General features: G+C 39.3%; 2 long non-coding RNA genes across 3 annotated transcripts in view; one reads left to right on the top strand and one right to left on the bottom strand.

Annotated features, from left to right (window-relative positions):
• The first annotated feature begins 955 nt into the window (after positions 1-955).
• On the top strand, positions 956-9782 carry LOC135579057 (uncharacterized). Its single transcript, XR_010471371.1, has 3 exons — positions 956-1252; positions 6484-6548; positions 9656-9782. It is a non-coding gene; the product is annotated as an uncharacterized LOC135579057 (long non-coding RNA).
• LOC135579056 (uncharacterized) overlaps positions 9602-15194 on the bottom strand; it is a 48036-nt gene continuing 42443 nt past the window's right edge. For both annotated transcript variants that reach the window (XR_010471370.1, XR_010471368.1), the window contains one exon: positions 9602-14434. This is a non-coding gene — a long non-coding RNA (uncharacterized LOC135579056). The remainder of the gene's footprint in view (positions 14435-15194) is intronic.

The following is a 15194-nucleotide window of genomic DNA, read 5'->3' as shown; positions in this document are numbered from 1 at the left end:
GCAGAGAAATTACACACAGAGTAGGGTAGGGTGGGTAATGTCATCTCTTGGTACTAATTAGTAGAACAAACTGGGGGATTGAGGGGATGGGGGTTGATGAGGGAGTGTTCAAATAAACTACACATGGGTCTCCAACTACTGCATTTCACTTCAGGTTCAAATGAATCTCATACTCTGAATAAATTATTACATTAACACATTGACTACATTTTGTTTTCAACTTGTAACTCTAGGAAACTGCTTTCACGGAAATCTATTTGTATACAGTTTCCACTAGAAGCAGTAATATTTTCCAGTTCATTGGAAATTTTGCCCAGGTGATGTTAACCCAAATTTACAGCTGTGAAATTTCTGCATGTTCGACCCTCTTGGAAAGCTAGGCTTAGCCCTTGTGGACCTCCCATTCGTGCCCTGTGACTCGCACTGAAGTAGAGCCTGGCTTGCAGAGCTGAGCTAGTGTTACATGGGTGTAAGTTGCCCCTGAAGTAAATTGCCCTGAGAGCTGTAGTATCCCTAGAGAGCCCTCTGCACCCCCTCCGTGACTTTGCTAGCAGCAGCGCTTACTCTGAGCTTCCCTTAAACAGGCAAGAGAACAACAGGTGCAGCAGCAAGAAAGCATCTGTCCTGCTTTTTTTTTTCTTCTGTTTTTTGGGGTTATTATAAAGTACTTATTAATAATATAGGACTGGTCTTGATTTTTACATTTGATTTCCAAAAGGTGATTTGTAATACAGTGAGGGTCATCTAGTTCTCTGCATATACTAAGAGAGGCTGAAACTACTCGTTTTAGGGTACATGAACACTCAGATTGAGCAGAACCAAAGCATCATTTTGGCTTGTCTGCTTAACCAAAAGAAAAACAAAAATCTATTCTACTCATAAGCCTAATCCAAATACCAAGTATTTTGTGTGGGAAATTCTTTGCAGTGCTCCTTCCTTTTGTAGGATCTTTCTGTGCATCCCCAGCTGCAGTCCTTTCATAGCCTTCCAGGAAACACCGTGACAGAAGGACCTTAGACCTCCACACCAGAAATGACTCTCAGCCTGATGCATGTGTTTATTATAGTAAGCTATGTCATTGACCTCAGGGGGACAAGGGCTTGGCTCCTGGCTATTGAAATTACCACTGATCTGTGTTTAAATAGCTGCTGCATTTACAGCTAAGCAGAAGATTTTAACAGCCATGGAACAACTGAAGAGAGAGTTCGTAGCAACATTTAAAGAAAAATAATACTTTCTTTTCACAAGAACAGTAAGAGCCTTTACTTACTTTTATCATAATGGTATCTGAGTTGTTTTCAGACTTTTTCAAGTAATAGTACTTCCTGCCCGTCAAACCTTGTATTTCTCAAACTCTTAGTATTGTAATACTCTGCAATGCAAACATTATATTCAGTTTCCTTCCCCTCTCTCATTCAGGCCTGTTTGTCTTCCCTAAGAAAACCACAACACATGTAACATTTGGGCTTTTTTTTTTGCTACCTATATTTCTATCTCTGAAGGAAATTATATGATACATATATGATACAGCTGATAGATATCTTAAGGCCTGGCCTGTAGTTTAGAAAATCTTTCTCCTCCCACTTTGGTAAATACTACTCGTTTTGGTGGGTTTTTTTTCTTTTTTTTTTTTTAAGGAGATTTAACCGCCAGGAAGTTCCTTCAAGAGGGAGCCTTCTAAGAAAATTAAAGCAGTTTTCAGACTTAGGATCTACTGTCCCTGACTGTTGCACAGTATTTCTAAATTACTTATTTAGCAGAAAATACAGAACTGAGCAATACATATGTATAAGTATGTTTTCTGCCTTGGCAATCTCAGCGCGTGGGCTGGATGGTGCTCTCCCTTGAGCTGACTGCAGGCAACAGCGCTTGGTGCTCCTGCTGAGCAGTCCCACATCTCCTTCCTGGGCAGCAGCCCCACATCACACTGCAGTGGTTACAGAAAGGATGGCATTTTTTCCTCTTGCTCTGAATTTGCCCAGCTTTGGGGGTTTAAGTGAGGCCATTAGTTTTATTTAACTTAGCATTTGGTGGTTTATATATGATAAAGGGGTTATTACACAGTGATCTCTGTATGTTTAGGTCAGCTGTGGCAATCAATCAATGGACACTTTGCCTTTGACAGCACATGCTTCCATAAAAAAAATTCTCTGGCAGAGCCCTGTTAGCTAGTAATGACAGAGTAACCTCTGTCAAGTAATATACTTGATAAATTTTGCATGTGCTGTTGACTGACAGAAGCTCCGGCTTCCTGTCTGACCAGCAATACACGGTCTTCAAAGAACACAGAAACCCCTTTCTTCTCCCCAAAAGAAGTGCCTGAAATCCATGCGGGTAGAGTGAGACCTGCCTCTGAGGAGGGAATAAAACAATGCCGCACAGGGGAGAACCACTTTTATGCCTTTACAATGCTGAACTTGCTCTTTCCCCTTTCTTTGTCTTTCTCTGTCACTAACAATTACCCAAAACTCACTGGCTTCACATGCCTAGCCGTGCAGAACACCCGCCTGGGCAAGGGATCTGGGCTGAAGGGGGTCAGTCTCCCTCCCAGTTCTGTTGGCCAGGGCTGCCTATCCCTGGGATCATGGAGCTGTGGCAGCCTCCCCTTGTTTAGTCTGGATACAGGCAGTAATTGTCTGCAGCTGCAACTTGTGCTTCCTCACTTACCTTGGGTAGCTCAAAGGTACAGCTGCAGCATAGTGGATCCACAGAGGCATCCCAGGCTTTTTCTGGCATCCTGGTGCTCACTGGTGTTTCAGTATGGTCTGGCAGCAAGCCTGGGCAGCTGGGGCCATCCTGGCAAGCCCAGCTTGCTGCTGCTGGCAACACAGGTATCTTAGGTCAGCCTTGGCCAGCGCAAAGGCATCTTCACCATGCAGACCTACATCAATACCATGATATTGTCAGGTAACAGGTCTGATAGGTTCTTTCCTTGCAATGCCGTGACCACAGGCAGAGAGAAGCACAAGGCCATTTCTAGCCAACCGTGTTCCTGGTGTCTTCTCACCATCGTGTCCAGGCCAGGGAGCACAGCAGGCATTAACCCTTCCTCTGTTGGCTGCTCCTTCAACACCAGTTTGCATTTCACCATAGATACTGACAGCTCTCTCTAGCAGGACATGAAAAATTAAATTTCCATGTGGCCAAGCAGAGCTCACATGAAGGAGGCTTAAACCCACTTGCTCCCTCATTAACCATGTGTATCTGTTTGTTTTGGAAAGAAAGGCATTTCATAATTTGCTTCCACAGGGGCACAATCTGATTATGAGGACTTAAACCTGAAAACCACCCTAATCCCAAATGCAGCAATACATAAACACTGTCAAGTGAGAGCGTGATCTCAGCTCCCACACTTGGCTGTGTGGGACAGACCTGTGCGGGTGGAGCTTGCAGCAATACCCTACTGTCAATTACCAAATGAGCTAATTGGAGTGTAATTTAAAGGAATTACAAAGCCAACTTGTCAACAAGTGTTCTTCAGGGTATACTGCTCAAAACAATCCTGTTTATAGAAAATGTTATTTAAAACCAGCATGTAGGCTGCAGTAATAAAGTGAGACAGTTTCTCAGAAGTTGCAGCATCACTCAGTGAAAGCTGGCCACAATGAGAAAATATAAACCTGGACCAAATCACATCTATGCAAATGTGTTCAAACTGTTGCATTTAGAAGAGACAGCAATTTTTGCCTCTGAAATGCTCCTGTAATTTTCATACAGGTATCTGCTAATAGCCACAGGAGTTCCATTGGGCCTACCAAAGCCAAATACGTACCAAAACAGAGTCTCAAAGACTAGGTAATTGTGAATTTTCTTTGTCTGTATTTTTTATTTGTTATGAGCATACTTTAAGCTTTCAAGCAGAACGCAAAATGATGACACAGGTGGTTAAATAATACTCATCATCCAGCTGTCATTCATTTGGTAAAGGACCACTACAAAAATTATGATAAAAATACCTTCCTCCTTTCTTTCTCTCCAACTTAAACTTAGAAATCACATCAAAGAAGCTGCATGTGGAGATTTTAATTATGAACTGAAAAAAATATCTCCACAATGAATAACCATAACGAAGACTGCTAAACTTTGGAAATGTAAACGGTATAACAATTCAAACCAGCTTTAAAACTTCTGAGATACAGAAGACTTGAAGATAAATATTCCTTCTGGTGGGATATAGAAATCTTTATGAGATCATTTTATATGGTGAAGTATGTGGTTGCACAAAAATAGTGCTTCATTTATTCACAGTGGGAAACATCATTTCATTCAGGAAATTTAGAAATTATCATTTCAAAAAATATCCACTTGAGGAATACATTCATAGTAATTTCTGATGGATATAGGTCTTCTGAAAAGGCCAATTTCCATCATTTTCCCTGCTACAGAAAATGTTGAATGTGTACATATGATGATTAATTAGGCACATTCCATCTGACTATTCATTTTGTGTAGCCTGAAACAGTGGGGAAGGATTGTTGTAGGTGAACTTAAACTTTCCCATAAAATACAGCCTTGGGGATAAAATTCTGGTTTTCCTAAAAAAAGGTAACAGTAGCATGAATATTTCACCCCCTGTAATTAAAAGTTTTTTGTTGGGTACATGCCTGTTCTCTCTCTTGCTGGATTTAGCATCTTATAGAAGAAATTCAGTTCACTACCAAGGTATTCTTTGCTCTAAACAGTCTTAAGCAACATTTTGAGAGAGTTATAAATTGTTCTTCATCATGTTCAGTCTGCAAATAAGGTTGGAGTACAGTTTTAAGCAGGATGAAGGATTAAACGAACAAAAAATAATGAAAAGTCAAAATATGCACACTGTGCAGAAGTATGGTCGAATACATTTTGCCTTGTGTAAACTTCAGCCAGTCTATGTGGGTTTTAACATATTTCCATGACTTTAAATAAGAAAACATCTTAAAGCACAGCCCATGGGAAACCCAAGCTTGATTAGTTTTACCTTTTACTACAGCCTGCAGAGTGTAAAACACAGCACATCAGAATTGAATTTGTCATCTCCAGACCTCACAGGAATTTTAGGAACTAAATAGTTAGGAAGCATCCTGGTACTTCTCTTTGCTTTAATCATAGTAGAAGTTTCAATTTAAACATTCAGGAAATCTCCCTTATTTAAAGCAATCAACTCATTGCTGACAGGGTCTGGCTTTACTGTGTTTAATTTTTTGGCATCATGCAAAACTTGATTGGTTACAGCCAGTGCATGAACAGGTCCTTTCCCTCCCCCTCTTCCCCAGAAAATGTAAAAAAAAACCCTAGATCTTTGCTCTGTCATTCTCAGCTCTACACATCCTAGTGTGTGTGCAAACCAATGGGTTATTATTGTGAAGCCTCAAATGGAAAATGTACACAATGACTAATATAGCCAAGGAAAACCTTATTGCCAAATAGCTCTTCTACATCTTTCAGCCGTAAAAGCTTAGAATTCAGTTTTTGGCCCAGTTATTTAACTTTTTGATCCTTATTTTGAGTGGGCCTCTTCACTGCATAGATTCACAATACATTTCTAAGATTGCAGTCTACTCTGGATGAATGAAGAAAGTACTCACCTTCCCTGCGTCTTTGAACAGTCTTGTTGGTATTCCCATAAATTAAGTTGCACTCTCAGATAAGGAACCTCTGGTGAGCCCTGAGGTTGGCTGTCAGGTCTAACATTTTAGGATAAGCACTGACGATTGACCACAAAGTAAGATGTAACTCCTGATTAAAGATAGTTGGTAGGTTGGGCCATAAATAGTTTATAATATGCCACTTCCATGCTTACTTCAGCTGATAAAGTATCTACAGTGAGATCTCACATGGAAACCATATTATTTTAGGAAACCAGAAAGATGATGTCTTGGACCAGTCTCCTCTGACTCTGAATTGCACTTACAAGACCCAAGTCTGTGAACATGAGTCCATCACAGTGTGGAAGAGCTCATGCTCAGGGTCAGGGAAGGATGCCCTAAAGCAGATAGGTTTGAAGAACATCAAACAGTAAACCAAGTTTGAGTGATCTTCCTGGTATATTTGCCCACAGAAAAGGGCAAAAGGTAATGATACAAACCCCAGCTTTTCCTAAAGCTGCAGAGATCAGTGCAGTCTATACAGAACCTCTGCTCACAGATCAAACAGCTTTCAGCAGCTCCTTTCCCACGCTCTGCTTCTCTGCCCACTTTCCCTCACTGTCAGCCTACTGATCCACCAGTTCACCAAGGACAGTCAAACAAGGTTTTGTCCTGCTTTTCGTCTCCCTCATGCCTGTACCTGCACCTCCATTCACATGGCAGCACATGGTCAAATGTTGCCCACGAACCTTTGTGTGCAACTGTTTGGAAGGTCAAGCTCAATGCCTTGGACAGGAAACCACTGAGCTGTGGGCCACCAAGCTATGGCAATTCTATTTTTCCTCTTTCTTTCATGATGTTTTTAATTTTAACAAGAAAAAAAAAAATATATACATATATTTTTTTTTTTTCTTTTCAGCCAACAACCATCCTGTGTCTTTTTTCCAGCATAAGGTGTTGAGTTCCATGGAGAGCAAAAGAGCTGTAAGTACACAGTGATTATACGATGCTTCTATGACACTTCTTTGCTGAGCTTTACTCAGGTGGCAACAAGGTTCAGCTGGGATGGCAACTCTTTCTTTCTTTGGGTAGGGAGGGATAATTAAGGAGTTTTATTTTGTGTCAAAATGGATACTTTTGAGACTAAATTTATTCCAGCAAGCTGTTGCAGTTCCCACAAGTACTTCTGAAATATAGATTTAAAATATATATATATATATATATTTATATATATATATTCTTTTACTTTTCCTCAACTTCATCCAGAGATCTGGATTCAAATGCAAAACCTATGACCAGGAACATGGAAGGTATTTGGCCAGCTCTTTGAAAGGCTTAAACTTATATCTGTCTCTGAAAACACCGGAAACTTTCTGCTTCTACAGCCGGGAAATTCTCACCTTTCAGTTGTACTGGGATTGCTGCAAGTGCTATAATTTATAAATGCATCAACATAATTACAGGTATCAAAGTCGACATGATAAAACATCAGTAAAATGCATACATATTGGTAACTTATGCAAATGATAGGACTGTAGACCCTAAATCAGGAAAAGTTTTCAGGATGTTGACTGCTTAGGCTTATTTCTTTGGTATCGCTTTCCCAGTTTCAAGTTGGACTGTCCCTGACACTGCCTTGAACAGGGGACCTGTGTTTGTCAGATCCCCACTGAGAAGGTAGTGTGAACTAAGCAGAACAGCCCTTAGGCTTTTACTGAGGAGCTAACATTTCCTAATGTGCTGTGTTTCTCACCTTGCAATAGTTCTGTAAGTCTTGCTTACAGCTGCAGTGGATTATTTCTTGAGGCCAAAGTCCACGTAGTTCACAGGCTAACATTTCAGGTCAGCCTGGCTCCACTTACAGACTTTAACTTCTGTGAATAAGCATCTCTCTTCTTCATTTTTTCCTCTATTTTTTCCCATGGTCATATTCACAGATTCTCACCTTTTGCATTGTTTCTGTGCAAGCTCTTCAGCTTCTGTTTGTACCACCTCAAATGCAAGTTAGCATAGTTCTCTGTTACCTGTACTGTCCCCATCTTTCCATTTGGTGACAGTCTATTAAATAGAACATTATAGAAAAAACACCAGATCATCCTAGTCTCCTGCTACCTGATGGACTGGGCATGCCTCGGCACCAGTAGAAGGTAAGAGTAGTATAAGTCTTAGACTGTGCTTCCTCTTCTGCTACTTGAGACGAGGCTGTGAACTCACACATGACTCGTTCAAGTACGTCTACTGTCTTGTGTGACTCCTCCCCATGGGAGCTAGTTGAATTCAGCATTGGTTTACTGAACTGGAATTAAACATTGTTTTGCTTAACTACTTTTCCCAGCTGTTGGTGAAAAAGAAACCAGAGTTCCTCATTCAAGGGCAAGGTTCATGCTTCAGGCTGGCATGCAGACCTCAAAAAACAAGGGAAAGCAGCAATTCGCAGTGTGTACCTCAGCAAACTGGGCCAGAGCAAAGAGCAAGACCAGTCTTCTGGGGAAGTGTGAAGACTTGCCTGTCTTGCTGGCACATATTCCAGTACCTACTGGAAGTACTTCACAAAGCAAAATCAACCTGCAGACACTATATTTCAGAGAAGACAAAAGAAAAGGAAAATGATTAATGCAACAGATGTGTGTCATGATCTTCAGCAGAGGAAATAGCAGTTAATGATGTTAGGCTGATATATGTGAATTAAGTCTAAATCTGACCAATTGTATCTTGGCTGTGGTATACCCAGGTAAGACATTTAACATGTCATGTCTGCCAGTTTCCCTCATGTGTTTAGCACATGCCACTAAAGCTGAAAACTGGGCATCCTGAGCAACTACAACTACATTACTGGCTAGATGTATTCTTTTAATAGTCATGAACAGGGAATGGGAAGCAGAGACTAATAGTATATGGCTATATTTCCTGAGTAAATGTGGCTGGAGCTACTCAGTGCTTCTAGCCCAAGCTTGCGTAGCTTGCTAAAGATCATTTAATTTCCCCATTAAGTCTTGATCCAAGGCTGCATGGAGTCAATAGAAATATTTTTAATTAACTTCAGAGCATACTAATGAGACTATTATGATATATGTCTTGGTAAGCACAAAGAAGGAGCCCATCCACATTAGACAGCCATCATGGAGCAATTGATGGAGAAAGCCTGTGTAATGTCAGGCTAATGTTTGTCCCTGAAGATGAACTATGTACTAAACATCTTGGCAGAACGTACATCAAAATTTTGTACAGAGATAGATTCATATCTATCAAAAAGGAATTTGTATTGCGTATCTTAAGTCCTCTCACACTTTGGAGTGGAGATGAACCTCCTGCTTTAGGACTCTGCTGACCAGTGTTGCAAAAATCATACACAAGATTAATTTAGGTTCCTGTTTCCAACAATCTTAGCCTCAATTTCTTTTTCCAATGACTTGGTAGATTGCTATTCTTCATTCTGGATCAGCAGTCTTTAGCTCTCTATTCTATATAGTTAACCATGTCAAATTAAAAGGTGTAAATGTGATAGAATAAAACAAATTTAAGCAGAGATTATAGACAGAAAATGCATAATGCTAGCAATTAAGCTTCTATGGAATGCAGATATACGGTATAGTATTTCTATGAAGAAATATATCCATATTAAATAACCTGAGCTTTAGAAAAAGAAAGCTGGAGTCTTAATAAAAACTTTTAAAAACCCCTCATATTGTAAAAATGGAAATCCCTCAACATGAAGGCTTGTGGGACCTAATTCCAATGCTCTCAATAATTATTATATAAATTTATATTGAATTTCATGAAATCAATGGATTTGCTTTATTAGTACAACCGGGAAAAAAAAATTGTCCCACTCGATAACTGATGTTCATGCACATATATCCAGGCATTTCAAGATAAAAGTCTGAGACAATAGATGCAATCTTTTATACTGATTAATATGTGAGAATACTGATAGGTCCAGGCTTCCAGCTCAGGTATTACATTTGGATTCCAGAACAATATTGAGAAAGTCATTGCAAATACTCAAGCTTTAAGAGAATATTGCCCTTAAAGACGTATAGAGAATAGTAAATAATATTTTTAATTATTTTGTCATATTCTTTGCCACACAGAAAAAGGTGTTTTACACATGACATAGGCAACATCAAGACACCATCTAGAACAATTGCAGTCTACAATAATCCAGAAGGAAATGATGAAGTACAGAGAAACCTGAAAAGGCGGTAACACAAGAAAGAGGTATATTAAAAAGATCACAGCATAACTGAATGGTGTTATGTCATTGCAAAGCCTATTGTAATAGTTTTAGATATTTATTGACTTTTTTACGTTACCTTAAAAGAAAAATTTGTATGAATAAACTGATCTTTGTGAGTTATGCAGTAAATATAATTAAAATAAAAACACAAAAATCCATTTTAAATACAAAATAGACTAAAATACTTTAAGCAATCATTTTTGTATTTTTCATTTAAACCTTCAGAATATCAGCAGTTTTTGTTTCTGTACATGGCTGAACATGCATTTGCTTGCTGAGAGCAGAGAGAAATTAGAAATTCTTCTTGAATAACAGACTTGACTACCTGTGGAATTTACTTTCCACAGTACATACTATCTTTTTCTCAGCTGTGTTTTTATACATTTTCAGCCTCTTGTGGGACAGTTAAAGACAATTTTCACGGGTCTTGTTCAAGTGAGTTGACCCTGTGGAATTTCCCACTGACTTCAGATTGTAGCATTCAACAACTCCAAAATGGTGTTTGGATCTTGTCTGAATTAAGTCATCTTCAACAGTCAGGCACACAAGCTCCCTGTCTAAAAATGGAGACTTTAAAATGGATTAAGTTAATTAGAAGAATCATCATCAGTGACAGATTTCTCAGTTCCCTTCAGTGCCAGCAGCAGTAGAAGAGGTCTTGAAATCACAGGATACCAGAGAGTGAAGGATTTCTGTAAGGAGCTACAAAGCTGCTTGCTGAGATCCCCATTGGAAACAAAGAAAACAGCAGGTGGACAGAGAGGTTTGTGTGAACAAGGCTGGGGTAGGCACCACATTGGTCTAGGGGACAAACCCCAAAAGGGCTGTACCCAGTGCCTCTCAGGAAAGCAGTACCTCAAAGTTTAAACCTCCTCAAAGGCGTCTTTCCTGACACAGCTTTGGCCATGGGATCTGATCTGTACAGTTTGGCTTCCATGGTGAACTAAGAGAACAAAGACCCCAAACAATGGGGACACCTGAAAAAAGTGGTTTGTATTCCTCTGAGCACCAACCTTTGCCCAAGAGGTCCACATACTAATAATTCACTTTGCAGTAAGACAATCCTTATTAAGGTCAAAATAACACTGGAACAAAAAAAACAAATCATTCTTAAACTGAAGAACAATGTCAGGTGGGGGAATAAATATAAATTGACACATAAATTACAACCACAATATATGTATAAAATCAGCAACATAATGTAATTGATGAGAGTATAGCCTATGATCCCATAATTCAAGATGCCAGTATGTCCAACATGTATAATTATAATAAAGCCAGGTTTTCCAGAGTGACCTATTTGGAAAACATATTGTTATTATTAGGTTGCTAGTGCATTCACTGGATGTAAATCAATCTCTTCACTGTAGGTGTTGACAGTGGCCGTTCTAGACATGACAAAACTTTATGATACCAGAGCATCAACAGTCCCACCTGCAGGATTAATTCATTATTTATATGTCTGGGTTTTTTGACCAAGACAACTCCTGAAGATGGTAGCTTTTTGCTGTCTTAGTGTGGCCTTTCCCTTGTTATACAGCCTTTTCCTTTACCCTTTACTCAGTATTAATTACCTGCTGCTTTTCATGTCATTAACTTGGCTTCTTCTCTGAGGCAAAGTTGCAGTTAGGTTCAAAATACATTTAGTCCTTTTTTTATTGCTGGCTGGAGAGGTTACAGAGTTGTTAGCTGACTTCAAGGCAATGAAACATGTAGCCCTGCTATTTTGTTACAGTGAGACCTTATGTTAGTGTTTGACCATGGCTTCAAGGAAGGCCTGTGCCAACAGTTATCTAAGGCAATGATGCAATTTATTGCTAGAAGGCTTCCTTTCACCAGGGCGTGGACACTCAGCAAGGACTGCCATTTAGCCAGTTTTGACAACCCAGCTCACTGATGATGAGCATCTTTGGCTTGCCAATATTGTGAAGCAGCAGGTTGTGCAAAGATGGGGGCTATGCAGACATTTCTTTGTGGCTCATTTTTATAGGTGAGGTTTGCAGCAGGGATGATCAACCCAAATACATGTCAGTTGGACGGATAAGACTGATATTCAATTTAGCCATCATTGGTCTGAATCTCATATGTGCTAAAGCGTTTTTTAGTTGTTCTGAATGTTTTCCCATTGCTGACACTCAAAACTTTGTGTACACGGCCCAGAGGATCAGTCATGCCACCAGTGTCACACAGACGGCAAAGGAGACAAGAGAGTCTGCTGCAATCATCCAGGGAGGATGTCTTAATTATCACCCCCTCTAACCTGAGAAGGTGGCAGTAGATACTCTCCCCCCTTGGCTTTCCAGACTCCTTCAGGTAGTTCAGAGGTAATTTGGCACGATGAGAGGGAAAGACATACACGCTGTGAAGCTGGCTTTCCCTCCCCTACTTATATGCCCCAAAATGCATCCACTTGTCTGTGGTGTCTCTTTGCTCCTTTGAAAAGGAGGGAGCTCTTGTGCTTGTGCTGGTGATTCCCAATGAGTTTAATGATTTAAATTGGGAAAGAAAAAAAATCAGAAAGGCATTATTGCTTTCTCATTCTCTTAAGTCACTGGCGTTGTGTTATTATCTTCATGTGCTATGGTGAATGGAACGAGTAAATAACTTATGCCATGCCTGAATTAGTACTTCCAAAGTGGGCAAATTTAATTAAACTACAAGACAAAGACATAAAGAGCACCTCATCCTCCTCTAATTCAGAACACTTACAAATTTCGTTAGTAAATTCTAGAATGGCTTACTATTCTGTGCTTTATTTTGAAGTTCTGGACACTGTCCAAGGTAAAAAATAAGTAATTTTTTCATCCCAGTATACCCTCAACTCAGCTTCCAATTGCACAACAAAAGATTCCATACTTTTCAAAAACACTAAGATCTTAGGTGCAGATAGCATCCCTCCCCTTCCCTGGCTCCCCATAACCCTCTCGCTGCCTGATCTGTGGCTGGTTTCACTGCCCTCCCATTACTGAGGTCAGCTAAGCAGAACAGGGCAAGACACAGGAGCTTGTTTTTGAGGGGTTGATAAGTGACCTGTAGGCTTCATCTGCATTGTGTGTCCCTTTAATTTTGTTAGGGGCTGGAATGGAAAAGCCAAGAAAAGAGAATAAAATAAAAGAAACCTTGGCTTTCAGTGATGTCTTCCCCAAACACCTTATTCAGGATCAGTCTGTTAAATCCTTCCAATGTATTGTAAAGGTCAGGTTAGGCTCCAGATTTATGATGAAAATACATTATTTTAACTCAACAGCACACAGTACTTGGTCCAGTGTCTAGTGTAGTCAATTGTGTTTCATTTAGTGCAACTCTCCTTTCACTTCAGGCAAGACTCTTGTTCTTGATGTAATAACCTATTTATTTCTATAGTTCTCTTTTTTATAGCTATTATTTTGGAAAAAAGTCAAAAAGGAGTTACTTTTTTTTTTTTCCCCTGCAAATTTTCACCAGTGAAATGCATGAAAACAGAGTGAATGAAGCTGTAGATAAAGCACAGTAAGAAAGACAACCTTTACAAGGCCTCAGAGAAACTTCATTTTCTCCCACCTCCCTCTTTTTCTTCTTTCATCAAATAAAATAAGTTACTTATTTCTTCTTTGTGCTTACTTTAGAGTGCTTTTAATTTTTTTTTAACGGACAGCTGTTTGTCATGCTCTGAAGGTTAAAGTTGGACTTAAGCAGATTACACTGTAGAATGAAACGTAAAGTGAGGATTTTTTCAGCACATAGACAGGTATTTTATGTACTGCTATTCTGGTGGAAGGTTACTTTTTTTAAACAGTTCATAAAGTGACTGTGTTTTGACCGGAAATTGTTTCTAGAAGTCAACTACTAGCTACTTTCTCCCTCCTGCTCTCATTTATACTTTATAAGTTATACTTTATAAATACTTTTGAAAAAGAAAAACAACATCTTTTTGGCTTCACTAATAGGAACATAAGAACAAATTCACTAAAGGGTAGTGATGTTTCACTGTGTTACCTGTGCCCTTGCTAATCTTTCTAGTCTTTGTGGTTTTTAAATGTTATCACGGTTATTTTCTCTCCCTTATCTTTTAAAATTTTCTTCCAGAAACACAAGCTGAAGGCAAAGGTAAAAATCATTGAATTCCCTGTGAAAAAAGTCATCTTGCTTCCATCTTCCATTTCCTTCCTAATGATGATGATTTCACTCCTCTTCCATAGTTCAAAACCATATTTGTGGCTACCAATCAGTCACAGGCTTTCAGCCAAGCGTCACTCATGTCTTCAGCCTTCTGTGCCACTAATGATCCCTAAAACCCCTTTGGGGTTACAATATTTACACCTTCACAACTAGATAGCTGAGGAAAAATAAAGTAGGCAGAGCCTGCTGAATTATTTTGGCATTTAAACTACCTTCCTGCACTGAAACTGCAGGCACATCAGTTCCACTTAGAAGAAAGTTAGTCAGTAATGAAGTCATCAGTGTCTCGTGTCAGTGCAGTGCACTGAGCTGTCAGAAGTTGTCTCGTGGCTCTTGTTCCTCTCTGTTTTCCTTTGTCACTGTTATTTTGTGTCTTCCAACTTCCCTTCCACTCCAACAGTCAGGGCAACTCAAGGCAAAGGCTTCTTCAAAGACTGCAGATGTGCTACTGAGATGTTTAACATCTTCCATCATCCTAGACATTGAAGTAGATGAACAAAACCATGGTCATACAGCAGAGAAAACTAAAAGAAAATCTCAGTTACATAGAGTCCATTTGTTCAAAACCCTGTCTAGAGCAGGTGTAGCCTCCTATGACATTTTGTATGCATGAAGACACATCTGAAACTATATTTTTTTTTACTTAGAGCAAAGTAAGGCAACACATTTGTACATGACTTCACATAATCCTCTGTGCAAACATTCTACAAACCTAATTAACAGTAACAGGAAATTTTGAGAAATAGCCAACAGAAAATGAAATGAATGAATGAAATTTAAAAAATAAAGATGATGAAGAGGACTATCTAGAGGAATTTGTTATCACTTTGGAGACATTTAAGAGCAGCAAAACAATTCTGTTCAGTAATTTTCAGACTTGGAGAGTTAATGTGTTTTGGGAGATAGGAAGTAAAGGAGATGACAAAATCAGGTACTTTAAATGATGTAAAAATAAATGAGCCAGTGTTGAAATGTGAAAGACTCACTTTCTACCTGCCACATCCATTGTGACACTCTAGATATTCTCTTCTGATTTGGAATAAAAGTCCACATGGTAGTTTACTGCCATGAAAAAAAAAATTACACAGATACTTTGCTGTTTCCACTATATCATTAAATCAATTTAGAGCTGCTGCAACATGCTTTGCACAAGAAAGGATGTATTTCTCTGCAAGTCTTGTTTCCTAGCTTTATTAAACTGTGTAGACAAGAATCATGCATGACCTGCAAAGGGT

The sequence above is a fragment of the Columba livia genome, chromosome 3, assembly GCF_036013475.1.
Source record: "Columba livia isolate bColLiv1 breed racing homer chromosome 3, bColLiv1.pat.W.v2, whole genome shotgun sequence".
Classification (NCBI taxonomy): domain Eukaryota; kingdom Metazoa; phylum Chordata; class Aves; order Columbiformes; family Columbidae; genus Columba; species Columba livia.
Note: the sequence above shows the minus strand (reverse complement) of the source record. Positions and strands in the feature narration are given on the sequence as shown.